At 43.8% G+C, this 18,424-nt stretch overlaps 1 non-coding gene across 1 annotated transcript; it reads right to left on the bottom strand.

Annotated features, from left to right (window-relative positions):
• Positions 1–8,032: 8,032 nt before the first annotated feature.
• Positions 8,033–8,182, bottom strand: LOC132487288 (small nucleolar RNA SNORA36 family). The gene has a single exon (XR_009531577.1). It is a non-coding gene; the product is annotated as a small nucleolar RNA SNORA36 family (small nucleolar RNA).
• Between the last annotated feature and the right edge of the window lie 10,242 nt (positions 8,183–18,424).

The raw sequence follows: 18,424 nt of genomic DNA on the forward strand, positions 1-18,424 counted from the left end.
TGAGCATCTTCACCCATCACCTCTCATTAGCATACAACAATGATCCTTCTTCCTTAAATTACAGCTAAGAGATAATCCATATTTTTGTTCCATCAGTTTTTTGTTTTTTCAAGCACTTATTGAGTACTTAATTTGGTATAGGAGAAAATAATCATATACTGGTGGTGACCATTTCACTGTACAAAGAGCCATTTGTGTTGTCCATCTTAGATGGGCAGAATTTTGTTTCTTGCTGTCCCTGGATTTTCTCAAATGGAGGTCCCCATTAGCCCTGGTTGCGCAGCAATTGCGTGGTGAGGACAGCCTCCCTTCTAGATCCAGCACCCGTGGGGAGTCTCCATTAAGTTGGTTTCTACGTGTTGTACATGGATTTGGCTCTGCCCATTTACATTCCTTCTTCCATCCCACTGGGATGAAGGGAACAGATGCACCAAAAGACTGGCCGAGGTTGGAGGCATGAATTCTGGCCAAGAATTATACTGATGCTCACATTCATGTGTGTGTAAACCATGAAGCTAAAGGCCTTCTGTCAGAGGCCGGCAGGCATCCCCTCCCCCTTGATTGCATTGCAACCTGGGGTTATACGAGCCCATGCCTCTGTTCTCTGCCTGCTCCCCCCAGTAAGAGGGACAGTGATGGTGTGGCTGCACTGACTTCAGATTTCTTCCGTCGCCCTTAAGTTCAGATCCATACCTGAAACCTGAAAGTGACTTGCTGATGCCTGAAAATAAGCCTTGTGTCAATGTGAATTCGATAGACTGTATCAGTGGGATTATGAATCAGCCAAAACATACAAAAAAAAGAAATCTCTTTTTGTTGGTGAAGGGAACTGCAGAGGCACAAAATTTCCCTCCCCCCGTTTAGCTTTATTTACAATTTACCTATATTTTTAGCAGTGGTTGGTCCAGAGTTCCTTGCCAATCTAGTATTGTTAAAGGATACGAATGAAGGAAGTATATGACATGATAACGTGATAAAACCATTAGGCAGCAGCCTTACTGGACCCTTGGGGATTTTCACAAATTGCTCTAACAAATGAATCCATTAACTATGTGAAATCAGGCATTGAGCATAATTTATAAGCCCTGCTTGTGGTTATTAGTATTATCTTTTTGTTGGCTGTCAGGGGAAGGGGTTATCTGTGTGTGTGTGTTGGGAGATGGAAAAGACCAAGCCCAATGGACTCCATGTCATCGTCGTGTGCTAAGCCCAGCCCTCTGAGATTTGGGGCCCTGGGGAGATTTTTCTGGACTTACCAGTGACTCTAAAGTGAGGGGAACACCAAGCCTATTGGAACGTCCATGTTAAGCCTGATATTTGTTAGCTGTAGCCTCTGGAAGAGATCCTGAACTCTGACACATGGACAGGATGTTAAGTATATGCTCTCATGCAGGAATACAAGAGTCACTTTTCAGTGTGGGAGAGTGAGCAACACTATACAGCCCCAGCTGCACACAAATTGGCTCTGGGAGCCTGGGCAAGTCATTTGTTCCTTCCGAGATGTTTCCTCTAATAATCCCCACCCTGCCTACCTCAGAATTGTCTGAAGGATTAACTGGGCACAGTATTCATAACACTACTTGGAAAGTTTACAACTGTGACCTGACCTCTAGGAGATACGAGTAAGTGGTTTTGTTGAACTAGTTGAATCCTGATGTGGTCTAGGTCAGCTGTGATTGAATGCTTAATTTAAAATAATTTTTTCAGTTGGTATGGAAATAGAGTATTTCCTTCCCTCTTATATTTGGCAGAAATTAGCTAAGCCCCTCCTCCCTCATCATTTAAGCCACAAACATAGTAGAGAAGATGGAGGAGGCAAAGGTAAGCCATCATTATGTAAGAGAGAATCCAGGTCACTGTTTCAGACTCAGTTCTCAGCTTATTGACAGTTATCGAAGGAATGTTTGTGAAGCTTGCTGTTTCTAGGACACGTTAGTGTTCAGTTTGGCCCTGGTGGCTAGGTCAGAAGGGAAGACGTGGTTCTAAGAATCAAAGGAAGGCAAACAGTGATGTTCATTTTTTTAATTTTGTTTTTAACTCCTGTCACTGCTTAAGCAATGCAGAATACCCATGAAGGAGGATATTTTGCAAAGTATATTAAGCCACTGAAGGTAGATGTGTAGGCATCCGTTAAGGTGATAATTGGGTATGTGTCCTCAAACCCAGCATATGTAAAACAGATCTCACCTTTGGTCTCAAATATGCCCTAAGTCCTTGATCCTGTATCTTTGAATGGAATCACCCAAAAGCCTTAACTCTGCCTTAGAGATATTAATTAAACTTAGAATTTGATAAGTCAAATATGCATGTTTAAACGTTAAGGGTAACTACTAAAAGAAAAGAAATAAAATGTATTAATTCCAGTTAGCAACTGGTAGGGATAAGGGAAAAGAGGTGAAATAAATAAAATTGTACTTATCCAAAGGAATCTAGAAAAAAGAGAAGAATAATAGAAATGTTTTTAAAAATTGCTCATAATTACGTGGCAGAAATAAATTCAAATACATTTATAATCACAATAAATGTAAATGGGCTAAATTTACTAGCTACTGGATTTTTTAAAAATCCATCTACACTCTGATTATAAGAGACACATTTAAAACATGAGGACACAGAAAGGTTAAAAGCAAAAGAATGAAACACACACACACACACACACACACAAATAGACACCAGATGTTAACAAAAAACTAAAAGTTGGTATGGCAATATTAATATATAAAGTAGGTCTAAGACAAAAAGAATGATCAGGAATAAAAGGGATCACTGCATAATGGTAAGTGGATCAGTTCAACAGAAAGATATAAAAATTCTAAACGTGTATACTTAATGACATAGCCTCAAAATATATAAAGTGAAAATTGACAAATACATAAAGAGAAGTTGTTGACCAATTCACAATGACGGTGGGGGGTTTTAACACATTTCTGTCATAAATGATAGAGCAAACAGGCAAGAAAATATTAAGGATGTGGAAGATCGAAATACGCAATTAACATGTTTAATGGAATGAACCATGTAAGAGAACCCTGCACCCCACAATTAGTCAACACCGTTCTTCCCAAGGACACATGGAGCATTTACAAAAATTGACCATGTACAAGGTCATAAGGCAAGACTCAGCACAAATAGAATTCATTTTGTTGAGACTATGCTTTGATTAGAGTAGAAATCACTCCCACCCATCTCACTGGTGACAAAGCCCTTTCATCTGTCCCTCTTTAATGTCTCCTAGCATCACCCTCCCTACTCCATTCTCACTGTGCTGCCTGAGTGCAGGTGCTACACCTTCTCTCACCTGGGCTGCTGAGGCAGGCAGCAGCGGCCTCTCTTCTCCAGCACTGCTCTCTTCCAGTCCACTTTCCACCCTGCTGCCAGGGACCCTTCTAACATGTGAAAATGAGTATCCCTCTCCTGCTGAAGATCTTTGACTGTGTCAGTGGGTTCCCTGCTGCCGTCAAGATAAAACCCAGACCCCACCATGACCTGTAAGGCTTTCCTCATCTGGTCTCCACCTAATCTTGTTGCCTTTTCTCTTATTGGCCTGCTCTTCTTGGAGTCCCCCCATACCCTCACACTCACCCAGCCACGTTCTCTCTCTCCCCCTTCCTCCACCCTTCCACCATTGCCTTTCTAAGTCATACTCATCCTTCAGAAATTCGTCTCAGATATTTCCTCCTCCAGAAAGCCTGCTTGGACACATCCCCAGCCCTGACATCCCTACTCTTCCTCCATTCCACACACACCAGTTCAGATTAGTTGATTCCCTAATGCTCCCATAGCAGCATTCCATTTACTCTGTCACAGCACTGGGTGTAATGGCTGTGCATATTCCCTACTTAAAGCCTTCATTGTTTTCCTGTTGCTCTGGGATAAAGACTAAGGCCAGAACAAGGCCTGCGGGGCTCTGGGAGGACCAGCCCTGGCCTCTTCTCTGCCTCATTACTCATCTCTCCAAACTAGCCTTCCACTTCCTTGAAACCATGCATTCCCGCCTACCTGCGGACCTTTACCTACACTGTTCCCTCTCTCTGGAGCGCTGTTCCTCTCCTCCTCCTCTTTACCCCACTCACCTGGTTAACTCCTGCTTTTTCTTCAAGTCTTAGTTCAGTTGTCAGTTCCTCAAGGAAGCCTTGGCTGACTTCCCTTAATTGGATCAGGTCCCTCTAGTTCTCACCGGACCATTTAACATTTCCTCAGAGCTCTTATTTCAGTTTCTAATTACACCTTCGTTCTTGTGATTATTTAATTCATGTCTCTCTTCATGACTGAGCTATCAGCTCCATGACAGTACAGACCAATCTGCCTTACTCACCATGGTCTCCTAGTATCTGGTAAAATGCCTGGCACTGAATGGGCATTTGATAGATATTTGTTGGAAGCGTGAATAAATATAGTTTAACTATATTTGCTTGACTGTCTCCTTCGTTAGTCTCTGAGGCCCTGAACAGACACTGTGCCTTTTCTTTCTAGACCCAGCCCTTAGCAGGTGGCTGCACGTCATCAGTGTCTTGTGTACATTTGTTGATCGAATACCAGGCCAATCCCTTCTCGGGAGACTCTCATGGAAACATACTATCAGGACACCTAATTAGAAGATGATGTCCTACAGGTATTAACAGAGTAGCTAAGCCAAGAGCACACATGTATTTTAATTGGGTTCAAATTAGGGCTGGAATATCCTACCCTGCTGGGTTAAAAGCAGGGCCAAACCTAGTTCCCATCTTGTAGAAGATACTTCCTTACTTCTTCAGAGGAAATATTAAGGAAATAAAGAATCTAAAGGAAGGGGTCAGACCCTTTGGTCTCAAGTCTGACCTCCTTATCTGACCAAGAGAAAGTTGGTAGGGTCTGGAAAAAAGTTCCAGGTGTTGTTATTTCTGCCGGGGAGTATCAGGTTGGCAGGGACCCACTTCATTCCTCTGGTGAGGAAAGGGAGTGTGTTCTTTCTTTTCTTCCTGCTCCACCCTTGGTGATCTGCACCTGGTTTGAGGAAGGAATGGAGTCATGGCTGACTGGCTTGGGCTATCACTTCCGCATGCTCCTCCTAAGGCAGTTCTGTTCCATGAGCTGAAATCTCATCTTCCAAAGTTAGCAGTAAACTATGGACATGGCCGTGGGATGGACTTGACAGTGGTGTGTAGGAGGTGGCTCCTACAAGTTTGTGAAAGCCAATTATTAAATATTCATGAATTTTGCGAGCCAGTTGTTGAACCATTAGTAGCTTGAAATTGGCCCCAGTGAGAGTATTTATACCACAGAGAGTGGCAAATGCTTTAAGTCAAGGCTTTTTGTTTTCTTTCTCTCTCTATTCTTCCTTTTCTCTGCCTCCCTCCTTCCCTCCCTCCCTTCCTTCCTTTTTTTTTCCTCTGACTGCTAAACTCAGGTTGGAGTCCTGGCTGGACACTCACTAGCAAATTACTCAGAGCCTCAGTTTCCTCATCTCCAGAATGGGGCCCCATAACTGTAGCTATTGCACAGAGTTCTATAAGCTTAAAAGATAATGCATACAAAGTGCTGAGCCCAGCACTTGAAAACTTGTAAGCACTCAATAGACGTTAGCTTGATTATCAGCCTCTGTATATCTTAATGTTTAGTTTTGCCAGTCATCCGTGCTATTGACTTAGGACTGAACAAACTTGATTTTTAACATTTAGTGATATTTTAGCAATATTTGAAAATATCATTTTCTAAGTGATAGGGTAGAATTTTTCCTTATCACTGATGTACAGTGAAGCTCTCTTCTCATTTGCTTAGGTGCTATGATATACTAGTGACCAATTCTCAGTATATTTCTTGGGTTTGTGTGTGTTACTGTCCAGGATGACAGAGAACCTATGGGGTCAGTAGTCTTCGTTTCCTGTTCTTTAATTTAGGATCCTTCTAATCCTTAAGAATCCCAAAGTCACTGAGAATAAACTGTCCCCTGGCTTCCAGAATCAGGTATTATATCAGGGAGATCAAGATGTCATACTCGGGCTTCCCTGATGGCACAGTGGTTAAGAATCCGCCTGCCAATGCAGGGGACACGGGTTTGAGCCCTGGTCTGGGAAGATCCCACATGCTGAGGAGCAACTAAGCCTGTGCGCCACAACTACTGAGCCTGTGCTCTAGAGCCTGTGAGCCACAACTGCTGAGCGTGTGTGCCACAGCTACTGAAACATGTGCGCCTAGAACCCGTGCTCTGCAACAAGAGAAGCCACCGCAGTGAGAAGCCTGTGCACTGCAATGAAGAGTAACCCCTGCTTGCCGCAACTAGAGGAAGCCCGTGCGCAGCAACGAAGACCCAAGGCAGCCAATAAATAAATAAATAAATTTATATTAAAAAAAAAAAGATGTTATACTCTGGTTGACAACTTCTACTTAGGGCCTGCCAGGTGTCCTGGAAATTTACAAAAGAAAAGATGGGGGAGAAAAGAAAAAGAAAAAGAAAGGCCTGAAATCCCTAATCTGTAATTCTGAAATGCAAAAGGCTCTGAATACCAGAAGTCCTTTCATAACTCAAATGTGGCAAAACCTGACCCAGACTGTCCTGAGACTATTTAAAGTCTTTATTTATTCTACTTCGTGTTAATATTTATATAATCTGGTGCAGAGGTACTGACATGCTTGATTATAGGCTACTAGATCAGCATCTACTGGAGTTGTTCTATAATATACAGTATACATACCATACTACCTTTCTAAAATCCCCCAAATTCTGGATTCTGAAACATAGCTAGCCCCAAGTCTTTTCAAATAAGGAATTCTGGACCTGTAATAGAAATCACAGTGTCTGCCTTTAAGGAGTTTATAGTTTGGCCCATACCAGACTCATCAAGCTGTGCTTCGGATAAGGGGGGCATAGATGCTTAGACAGAGTGTAGCTGACAGGAAGTAGGGGATGTTCATCTAATTGGGCTGTGTCACCCAACTGCTCAATCCCAGCCTTAGTTCTCATACTCCTCAATGAAGAGTAGAAAATATGAGCAGACATATACATTCTGAAGACTCTCCTCCAATATCCTTCATTCCTTCCCTTGATTATGGGTCTTTAATTCTCTGCAGTCTGGCTTATCCACCCCTAGAACACTTCCCCCATAGAGCCTCATTTAGTTGGAGGTCAGGAATTCTTTTAAGTGCTTAGAGAAAACAGCCTCCATTCCAGAGGAAAAACAGAGCGCTCCCTGGTGCAGCGGTGTGCTCTGCGGGCCCCAGTTCTGTTTGAACTTTAATGGTACACCCCGGGCCAGAGCATCCTGCAGGCACTTAGTCATCCTGAAGACCTGCACACATCTTCAACGGAAATACCCTTCCTGCAGACTGACGCTTTAAAGCCCTGGGGCTTCGAGCCAAATGCAAAGTGATTCTGCAGGGGCTCTGGCAGGCCTCGCCCCCTTAGTCTAGCCTTCTCTTACTGGTGTGTCTCCAAAAATCTTTTGAATCTGTTGTGCAAGTTACAGTCTCCAGAACCAGCCCAGCAAGGACATTCCTTTCTTGAAATCAGCAGACCTTCCAGCTCATAGAAAGAGAGTCTGTTTGCTGAGTCTTTTTTTTTCTTCTCTCCTGACCTAGAAAATTTGACTTCTCCAAACTCAGTCTTTTGAAGCATGTGTTTGTTATCTCTTTGGAAATACTGAGGGCTTGCCCTACCATATGTTTCCCAATAGCCTCCTATGGACGTACCCATAAATAATAAAATGTGTCCATAAATAATAAAATAGTGACCTTTTCTCGAGCATTTACTGTGTACCAGGTACTGTCTTAAGTGCTTTACATACATTATTTTTCTTTTTTTAATTTAATAACTTTACTGGAGTATAATTGCTTTACAATGTTGTGTTAGTTTCTGCTGTATGACGAAGTGAATCAGCTATATGTATACATATACCCCCTTTTCCCCTCCCTCTTGCGCCTCCCTCCCTCCCACCCTCCCTATCCCACTCCTCTAGGTGGTCACAAAGCATTGAGCTGATCTCTCTGTTACATACATTATTTTAATTAATCTCAAAGAAATTCTGTTAGGCAGGCACTGCTATTTTTCCTTCTTTGTTTTTATAGGCTGGGAGGTAAATGAATAGAGTAATATTTTCTTTTTTTTTTTTAGAGTAATATTTTCTATGCAGTGATCTACCCTAGCCAGTTTGATGTCCCAGAGTTTAATTAACAGAACAGGGGAGCTGCCCTGACCTGAACTCAAGGTATTGCTTTTTTATTCCGTATTTTGCAGTTGAGGACACCAAGGCTCAGAGAGCTGCAGATAATTTGTCTAAGGTCACACAGCTACATAAATGTGAAAGCTGAGAGCTGAAGGGAGGCTTTTCTGACTCCAGAGTCTGTGATTTGAATTGCCAAAGAAATGCGGGAAAGAGAATAAAATGCCCCTTGGACTGAGTGTTCCTTAGCTTTTGTACTCGTTTTACTCCACCAGCCGCCATAGGTCACAAAGCCCCATGGCCTGGGTTCTGCAGGAGGTACTTCTTTTCCTTGAATGAAGTCTTTGCAAGTTTCTGCCTTGACACATGACTGTCGTCTTCCACAGCGGTACAGTGGCCCCCATCAGCACTTTCCTGATTGTCACTGTGATGCTTCCCCAAAATGACCCAGTGTTGGCCAAGACTGTCTTGGCTTTTGTCAAGGCAGGGTCATTTGCCTTTGCTTTTAAAGGGGCTGGGGTGAGGCCAGAGGCCACTGGGTAAACTGAGTGAAAGATCTTCCTTCTTGACTGGGTTGGAAAGGCCATGAAAAAGGGAAGTTCTCATAGACACGGCTTTTGGTTTCTCCTGTGTCTTTAACTACTTGCATGACCAGGCAAGTCATTTAATCTCTGTGATCCTCATCTGTAAAAGGAAGCCGTTACGAGGACCGATCCGTCATGGGGCCATGAGGAAGGAATAGAGTGAGGCCTGGGAGGGGCCTTGCAATGTAGTGAGTGCTTTGGAAATAGAAGGTATCATGAATGTTATTAATAAGAGCCTATGTTTTAGCATGTTGATTATTTACATTTTTATAACACTTGGGGTTTCACAAAGCATTTTATACGAGTAAACAAGCATCTTGGAGTGTCTGTTGTATAGACTCTACGTTAGGTACTTGATAATCATTTCGTATTTGCTCTTCCTGCTGTTATACCGGATGGATGAACGGCTCTCCTTTTTCTTTAGCCAAGAGAACCGGGGCGCCCAGAGGCTGACGGCTTATCAAAGCAAATCTGTGGCTTTAGCCAAGAATAAAACCCTCCGTCCCAAGACATCCGTTTATCCTGCTGCCTCTCCATGGGGCAGCCTCGTTTCCAAGGGCCCCATGCTCACTCAAAACTTCCAAAAATAAAAAAGACAAAACTCCCATTTCTTCCAGAGAGAGATATCCAAGCATCTCTGGAAAAAGAGTCAGCAGTCCTGGCGTGCGGTTTTGTGTTGTAAGGTGCTTGGATACGAAAGAGGAACTGTAAACCCCATGGAACTCATTTCACATGTCAGAGTCTATTCTGGATCTTGAAAGCGGGCCACGGAGGCCCCAGCTGTGCCTCAAGAGCTACATTCCTGCAGAGGCGTCCAGCACCATGCAGGAAGTGGGCGGGGGAGGGGGGCCCAGGATTCGCAAAGGGACCCAGTGGGTGTCACAGCCGAAGGGCAGGAAGAAAAGAATCCCCCACCCCAGCCTTCCAGGGCCTAGTTTTTGCAGAGCCTGCATCAGGACATATAAAACTTGTTTCCTTCTGCATTATTTCTTTTTAAGGACTTTGGCTATTTTTAGAGGTTCCTTTCACTTGCCAATTCTCTTTGATCCCACATGAAAAGTCCAAAAGGGACCAGTCTTCAGTTTGCACTGTTTGCCCTGTTTCAGCACATCTGATAGCTCTCGGGTCCTGTGACCAGGTCACTGTCACTGGTATTCCACACACAGGTCCACACGCAGCTCGGCTATTGGCAGGAACCAGGTGGGCTTTATGGGAAGGAGATGGAGCAAGAGAGCATCACCACTGAAGGCCCCGGGAAATGACTGGTGTTTGATAAGGGGTGAAAGAGCTTGGAAGTGAGTTGAAATCTTCTATCCAAGAACCTCAGCTAAAAGATCAATCTGCCCCTGGTATCTAGCATCTCCAGGGATGTGCACATTGCAGTCAAGATGCCATTTATCAGAAAAATCACAATGATAACCCGGGACCAATAATGAGGACGGTACACTCATATGTCAAACATGGCCTCACGGGAGTTGTCTTTAATTTTGGCAGGTAGCTGGAAGCATGGTTTGCCCTCATCCCTTCTGCTCTTCATGGTTTCTCTCCTTGTTTATTTCTTTTCTTCTAACTGACCTTTCAGAGCCATTAATATCCTCCACCACCCACTGCTCCTCTCTCATGTTTTAGAGATCAAAGCACCATTAGGTTGGGTGGAGTGGTTTGAGAAATGGAGCACTTCTACGTTATTGGCCTTTGAAAGCAGATTAGGCAACAAGGAGTAAGGAGAAATGTCAGAGAGACTTCTTACTTCCCTGGGCTGCCATCTTCTTGCACATAATTCCTCTTGGCTTTCAAGGAGCCTACCTTCCTTGGCTCCCTGACACTGTCATGTTCAAGGGGCTCCTCTGGAATTCCATAAATCTAGACATTGAGGTGGGCCCATGGGGTGGGGCGGTCAGAAGGCAGAACACTTCCTAATGTTTTCATGATACTGTATTCCTAAACCCTTGATGGTGTGAATAACTTTTCTATGGATTTGTTTGTACAGAAAATAGATAAATAAACGGGTGTTGCTTTTCAAAACTGTTCTGCATAGGAGCAGGTCATTAGGTTGTCAAGTCTCACATTCTGTAGGGGGCTTGGTTGATCTGATTTGCAAAAATTCTTAACAGCATATCTGGCAGCGTGACTGTTGGGAGCCTCCCTGAGTCTACTTACGTTGAGCCCACCCTGTCTAGGGGAGATCCCATCCCTTCCCTATGTGTTTGACCCAAATGTGTTTATTGTGTAACATTTATGATAATTTATGATTTTATTTATGTGTTTGCTTACTTGTTACTGTCTGTCTCACACACATTCTCTCTCTGTCTGTCTGTCTCTCTCTCTCTCTCTGTCTCTCTCTCTCTAATGGAAGCTTCAGGAGGGCCCAGATCAGGTTCCTTTGGCTCACTTGGTATTGTCAGCACCTAGATCTGTGCCTGATGCATAGTAATTGCTCAATAAATACATGGGAATGAATGAATTCAAGAAATATGTTCTGAGAAAAGCTGTTGGGAAAAGGTGTAAAAAAAACCCAACTTATCAAAAATATTCCCAAAATATGTTCTGAGAAAAGCTGTTGGGAAAAGGTGTAAAAAAACCCCAACTTATCAGAAATATTCCCTGTGGAAGAAGGTGATATTTAAGGTTAGCTTCTTGCTCTACCAATCCTTTTAAGCAAGATGAATAGCACTTTTTAGAGAATAGTGTTTGTCAGACTTGGAATCACTAGTTATTCCTATAGGACTTTGAAGAAATAGTGGAAGGCCCATCACTTTTTCTTTCTCTTATTTTCCTTTCTATCTATTCATCCTTCCTTTCTTCCTGTATTTATTAAATGCCTATCAGGTATATGCCAGGCATGGTAAAACAGGGGTAATAATATACTTACCTCAGAATTGTTGTGAGAATTAAATGAGATAATTGTACTTAACAGTTTTTGGCAAAGTATCTAACATGTTAAGAGCCTGATAAATTTTAGCCATTAACACTACCATCAGAAATATTTATGAAGCAACTATTTTGCACCTTCTGTCTGAATCTCCAGAGTAAGGAGAAAAGGGATACTGTCTAAACCATTGGGGAGCTTGTGATGATTTATGTCATTAGTTTTCTTTCCATAGTGTCTACTTCAGAGCAGAGGGTTACATGGTGGCTTCTTGTGTTACAGGTGGGGACGGTCAGCTAGACAGGACAAGAATGAGGAAATGAACAAAATGTCAAACTTTTACGTAAAGATGGGATCAGTTACTGATATTTCCCTTTTGCCTCAGCTTCCTTATAAGGCTTAGCACAGCACTGTTACTGATCCTTTTTTTTTTAAGAAATTTGATATTTTGTTCATCATGCACTTTTCTGCATTAAATTTGATTTTTTAAAACCTTGCATTAAAATAGTATTTCTCTTGATTTCTGAGTAAATTTTGCACCTGAAGCAAGTGCCTCCCTCTTCCCACCCTGGTCCCAGCCCCGTTAGCTAGTCAACCTCTGTAAGCTCTCATGATCAAGCCCTTTGACTCTAGTTAAGGGCTATTGAATTTATGTTCTTATCATCCACTGTCAATACCCAGTCCAGTGCACCACCAGCTCCTGTCTTAACTTCTAAAGTAGTCCCCTCTTTTGTTCTTGGCCCCCTCCAGTCATTTCTATACACAGAATCAGATCTTTTAAAACGTATATCAGATGATCACTCCCTGGCTTAAAACCTTCTGTGGCTTTCTATTTCCATGAAGTAAAACCCAAACTCTTACCATGGCCTGAGACCCTATGACCTGGCCTCACCTCCCATTCCTCCCTCCCTTTGCCCGTTATGTTCCATCCACTCCTGTCTTCTCTTAGATCCTTGAGTCCATGGTGGTCTTCTCCACATGGCTGCCTTCGTACACATGGTTCTCTCTCCAGCAATGCCCTTCCCGACCTCTTTCCACCTTGCAGATGGCGGCTGAAGTGCCACCTCTTCAGAGGTCTTCCCTGACCTCCTGGTCTAAGTTCTGTCCCCCTCTGCCTCTCTTATTCTCTTCTGTTGCCTCTTGTTCTTTCCCTTTTCAACACTTCCCATCATTTGTAACTTCATTGTATGTTCATCCATGTGTTTACTTGCTGGATGTCTTTCTCCCCCACTCACCTGTAAGCTTCTGGAGGACAGTCATGCTTTTTCACCACCTTCTCCCCAGCCTCTAAACCATGCCTGGCACAGAGGAGTCGCTCAACCCTTTCTTGAGCAAATGAGGGAGGGAAGGGAATGAGTGAGTATATCAGTCTTCAGCTTGCAAAATCTTAACCTAAAGACTCTGCTACACACTAAGGAACAATGGAACACTTTTATGTCGCATTCTCTCAGTTGTCATGAACTTTGCTCTTCTAAAGCAAGTGTTTTTCCTCTGGATTATTTTTATAGAAAAAGAGAAGCAAATATAGAGATAATTATTGATTCTCACTCATCAAGTCCCTGTTCCCTATCACCAGCATCCTCCTGAGAGCCTGCTGCAGAATTCCTGGGAACCACAGGAAATAAGTCCACTAACCACTTGAAACGCTCTTATAAAAATAGACCGGACTTGACCTTCTTCCTGTGGAAGGGCCTCTTTCCTCAGGGCAAACATTACAGAGAAATTCTATCTGCTCTTAGGAGCCTCCTTCTTCCATCAGTCTTCCAGCAGGACTTATCTGGACAAGCTTGGAATCCTGTTCTGAAGTTGTCCCCCATCTGCCTGGGTCACCATCTGAGCAAATTCCTCATTTATTATTTCCATGCTATTGTTTTTATATTGAAATGATAAGATAAACAGACAAAAATCAAAACCTGGGGGAGCTATTGGGATATTCTGCTGTGCACTGATATTCCATTGGGGTGGTTTTACCCTCAACCAGAGGTTACCACCACTGTCCTTGGGCTTCCATACAGGGGTGCACCTACATCACTCTGATCATTATCCCCTTACCAAATTCCTTACTTTTAAATTTTATTACTGAAGTGCAGTTTTACTTAAATTCAGTTTCCTTATTTAAAGGAAGCTTTATCTCTCTAGTATAATTGCAAAAACATCCCATAAATAGAAGGCAGTCATGAAGACAAATACAGTCAAAGGACAGCAGTCACTGGCTTCTGCTTAGGTGCTGTTTCCTGCCTGCTCAGCTCTTTTGGTTACACAGAGAGAACAACAGTTCTTCTAGGGGGGTTGAAAGCAAAACTGTACCAAGCTAAAGCCTCCTCCTTGAATAGTGAGAATGATTGAAGGAGGCTTCAAAGGGGGCACCCTTTCTCTCAGCAGTGGTCCTGAAAGGTGTCTTAGTACCACTCAGAATTTCTGCTGTATCAGTAGGGGCACATGCCTCATACTTTGGGAAATGAAGGGTTAATACTTGGGCTTTACTGTTATATCAGTTCAACAAATAAGCAGAGGATGCCAGTCAGTCCCCTTAGAAATCCTGAAATAGGAGGGAGTGATAGAAAAATTAGAAAGTACAGATAAACAGCAAGAAAAAGTTTTAAAAGATTGTCCTTGATCCTATCAGCCAGAGATCATTTCTGTTAACATTTCCATTCATGGAGATGTAAGCATTTTACAAAGTGGAATTATATATGTGGTTAGATGTGGGTTTAGGCCAGATGTGGTGTCCGTTCTTCACAGCTGCCCGGCCAGTAGCCTTGGTTACACAGGCCCAGTAGTCTTCTCTGAGAAGGCCGGCAGCATCCAGCCAGCGCATGGTACCAGGAGATGAGCTAAAGTCTGATTGAAAAATCTCACCACCAGATATACCCAGAAATATAATTTCCACAGGAGAAGGTGCTGCTGGGGGAATGTGGGCTCATTGATCTTCAGGACCAGATTGGGAAGCGAGGCACCTTGGTGTCTCAGTAGGTGACACAGAATGCAGGGGAGCCAGAGGGACCTTGCTACCTGACCTGCCGGCTGGGCATTGAGGACTCTTGTTCTTGCTCTCTTCCATCCTGCCCTGACTCACCAGATGACTGGACAGATCGTCTGTCCCTCGGCTGTATGTGTATGACTTCAAGCAATGAATTTCCGAGTCATGCTGCTACTAACTTTATAAAATCTACAAGATGGTGTCATCTCTGGCAGGTCTGAGGGCAGGTCAGACAGCCTGGAGGGGACAAAGTGGACCAGCTGGCTCTCTGGATGCCTCTTGGTCTTATGATTCTGTGGGGCTTGGTGACACCAGAGGAGATGGTGAGGTCACCTTCAGGGCACTTCACTTGTTCACTCAGGAAATGGTTGTTAAGAGTCTACTATGTTGCTGGGCCCACCCTCAGACGGTGAATGAAGCGGCAGTCCTGTGCCTGTGGAGCTTACCTTGCAGTCGTTTCCTGAGGTGTAACTGGTGACCCACACTGCCTCCAAGCTTTCCTGGTCTTGGTATTGAGTAAGAAAGCCCAAAAGTTCCTGGCCTCGAGTCCCTCGGTGGCCTCTAACAAGGGTAAATGTCTTTAGTTCCAAGCTTGCTGTCACCTCTGGGCCTTTGAACTTGCTTCGCCTTGGCCTGCACCTCTCTTTGCCAGCATTCCCCACTGCCCACTCTCACCCAGGGTGTTCCTACTTCTCCCTTAGAATTCTGCACAGGTGTTCCTCAGACAAGCCACCCCTGACCACTGGCCGCAGGTCCAGGCCCAGCCCCCCAGCGGGTGCCCTTGTCCCTCTGTATTTCACTGCAGCTGCTTACTGACAGTTCCTCCCCCTCGACTTTGCTCCATCTGGGCAGAGCCCTCGATTTTGTTGCTCAGCTTTTTATCTCTAGTATCTTGCACCGAGTGGCACATAATACATGCATAGTAGTGTTTGTTGAAAGAAAGGAGGGTGGAGGGCGGGGATGATGGTCCCGGTGTGCTGTGTATTGTATCAGTTTTCCTGAAAAGTCACGTGCTACGCTTAGAAGTCCCCTCGTCAACCAAAGCCTGAGAAACTATACTGATTTGCCAGTTGCCGTGCTGAACCCAAATATGAGTACTTTCAATAGATGAAATCAATGTGAAATTCATCCTATGTGTTTTCTAAAATCATTGATCCCACACCACAAAAACTAACAAACTAACCAGGGAGGTGAAGAGACTGCAGGAGGAGATGAGGTTGAATCAGTCTATTATTATTCATTAATTCATTCAACTAAATGCTGTGATTTATCGGGCACTAAGGACACATAGGCAAACAAAACAAGCGAAGTCCCTGCATTCATTGTCTGTTTTTATTCCTATGGGGGAGATATTAAGTTTTTATCCATTGCACCACTGACCTCCCTGCAATATTAAGTTTTAAAAAAGTGAACAGGGACTTCCCTGGTAGTGCAATGGTTAATAAGAATCTGCCTGCCAATGCAGGGGACAAGGGTTCGAGCCCTGGTCTGGGAAGATCCCACATGCTGCGGAACAAATAAGCCTGTGTGCCACAACTACTGAGCCTGCACTCTAGAGCCCACGAGCCACAACTACTGAGCCCACGTGCTGCAACGACTGAAGCCCACGCGCCTAGAGCCCGTGCTCTGCAACAAGAGAAGACACCGCAGTGAGAATCCCTCGCACTGCAATGAAGAGTAGCCCCTGCTCGCCACAACTAGAGAAAGCCCGCGTGCAGCAACGAACACCTAACGCAGCCAAAAATAAATAGAAAAAAAAATGAAAAAAAAAGAAGTGAACAGCTGAATGAGAACATCTTATTACAGTGCCAGCGCGTGTATCTCCCTGTTGAAATGAGATAGCCGTGACTGGAGGCGGAGAGGGTACCAGTAGATAAAGAGTGGTCGGGATGTCTCCGAGGAAGTGACATTGAGCTGAGACCTTGGAGGGTGGGCAGGAGTTCAGTGAGTGGGCCCAGGGATGTATGCATGGCTGCATGTGTCCTAATCTGTTTCACCAACTGGAGGGGACTGCATAATCCTCCTGGGTAAGGAGCTGACACGTTTCAGGAAAGAAACATTAGGATGCTAAACCTTCTTGCGGTAGTTAGCCCAGCATAGGCAAGGGACTCAAGATAACCCACCAATTGGGGGGCCACAGGAGTTCATATAATCTTTCAAAGGACAGATGCGTCTCCGGGGGGCCAGTGCTGCCTTGTGACTGAACCTGTCCTGAGCCTCACTAAGCCGAAATTCATTGTTTCCTCCTGCGGCATCCTGCAGCTTGTTGGCTGGAGCTGTTTGTGGCAGTTACTACATTCTACCCTGCAATTATAGTTATTTGCATCCTCCAGTTGGCCTCCCTAGTGAATTTTCACCTCCTTGAGGGCGGGGACTGGATCTTATGCACTCCATTCCCCCATAGGCACGCACTCTTGGCTTGTACCTAATAGATGCTCGGTGCATATTTGTTGGCATTTATTAAACGGAATAACTAAAATTTGTGGCTAATGCTTTGGAAACATACCTATTTTAAAGAGAGTTTGATTTGGGAGATGGGGATGATCATTTTGGAGCATGGAACTCTTGCGGGAGACACACCTGGATGGTTCTAGTGGAGACCATTGAATGCCTCAAGGCTTTGCGGGGGTGCTAGGATAAGAAAAGAAAGCTGTGGGGAGCACAAAAAAGGGCTGGGGGCCAATGAGGACTAACTGGCTGTTTTGGTCTTGATGGTGGTAAAAAGCCATTGAAAATCATCTTGCATTGCTTCGTCCAACACTATGCCACGCTTGTCTGTGTTTGCTGTGAGATTGTGCCACCTGATTGGCTAGCTGGTTGATTTGGGGTTTGATTGGGGTTTCATGTCTTCTTGTGTTCTCTTTGTCATTTCTTTTTTTGAGGGGGTTTATTTTCTATATATACAGAATGTACGGTCCAGAGTAATCTAGATATACGCAGCTACCATTTTGTTTTTTGTATTTTTGTTATAATTAGTATTTTTGAAGTTGAATCAGTGTTCAATCCAGAATTCATGTCAAATGGAAACTTAGTATCACTACTGAAAATGTAAAACCAGTATCACTTGCCACAGGAGGTAATTATAAGAGTAAATATGATCAAAATAATCCCCGTTAAGAAATTTTAAAGATCAAAAGTATGTAACTAAATCTAAGGTATTTGTACTGTCTTATTAAGTATTTCATAGATATCATCTCATGATTTCGTATAGGAGCTGAAGTAGCATAAACATTGTTGTTCTTGTTTTCACAGAGGAAAAATATGAGATTTTGAGAAATTAAGTGGCTCCCAGAGGTAGGAGGTGTTTTAATCTGAATTAGTGTTTAGTTTTTTGTTTTGTTTGCAAATGAGATATTGCAGCTGAAAGGTAGAATACAGGTGGGCCTGGAGGTGATTAACTTTTAAAATGGATACTAAAGTGTTGTTTAACTGTTTACTTTTGTAACTAAAAATAAAATCTAATGAAGCATGGGAAAACAAAGCAAAAAGCAAGAGTAGAAAAGAGCTCTGTACTAGGATGGGTGAGGTCGAGCATCTCATCCACTGTTGTCAGGGGAGCCAGCTGACCCTTGGCCTGCTGGGCCACCACGTGGATGTCCTTGGCAGTGACATTGCCTCAGTTCAGGATGAGGAATGGTGGTCCAGGAAGAAAAGGGAAGGAACCAGGTGCTTTGCTTCCCTCTTGGCTGTTACTTATTAACTAAAACTCCAGTCCATTTTCTTTGTCCTCTTGGACTGGTGGCAAAGTCTATGGAGGCCTGAGGGGATAGTTCTGTGGGGCCTTTTCAGGGTCAGAAAACTCACATGCAGGCAGCTTTGTTTACATCAGCAAATCCAGCTGCATCGTGCAAGCACT

This window comes from Mesoplodon densirostris, chromosome 3 (assembly GCF_025265405.1).
Source record: "Mesoplodon densirostris isolate mMesDen1 chromosome 3, mMesDen1 primary haplotype, whole genome shotgun sequence".
In the NCBI taxonomy this organism is placed as follows: Eukaryota; Metazoa; Chordata; class Mammalia; order Artiodactyla; family Ziphiidae; genus Mesoplodon; species Mesoplodon densirostris.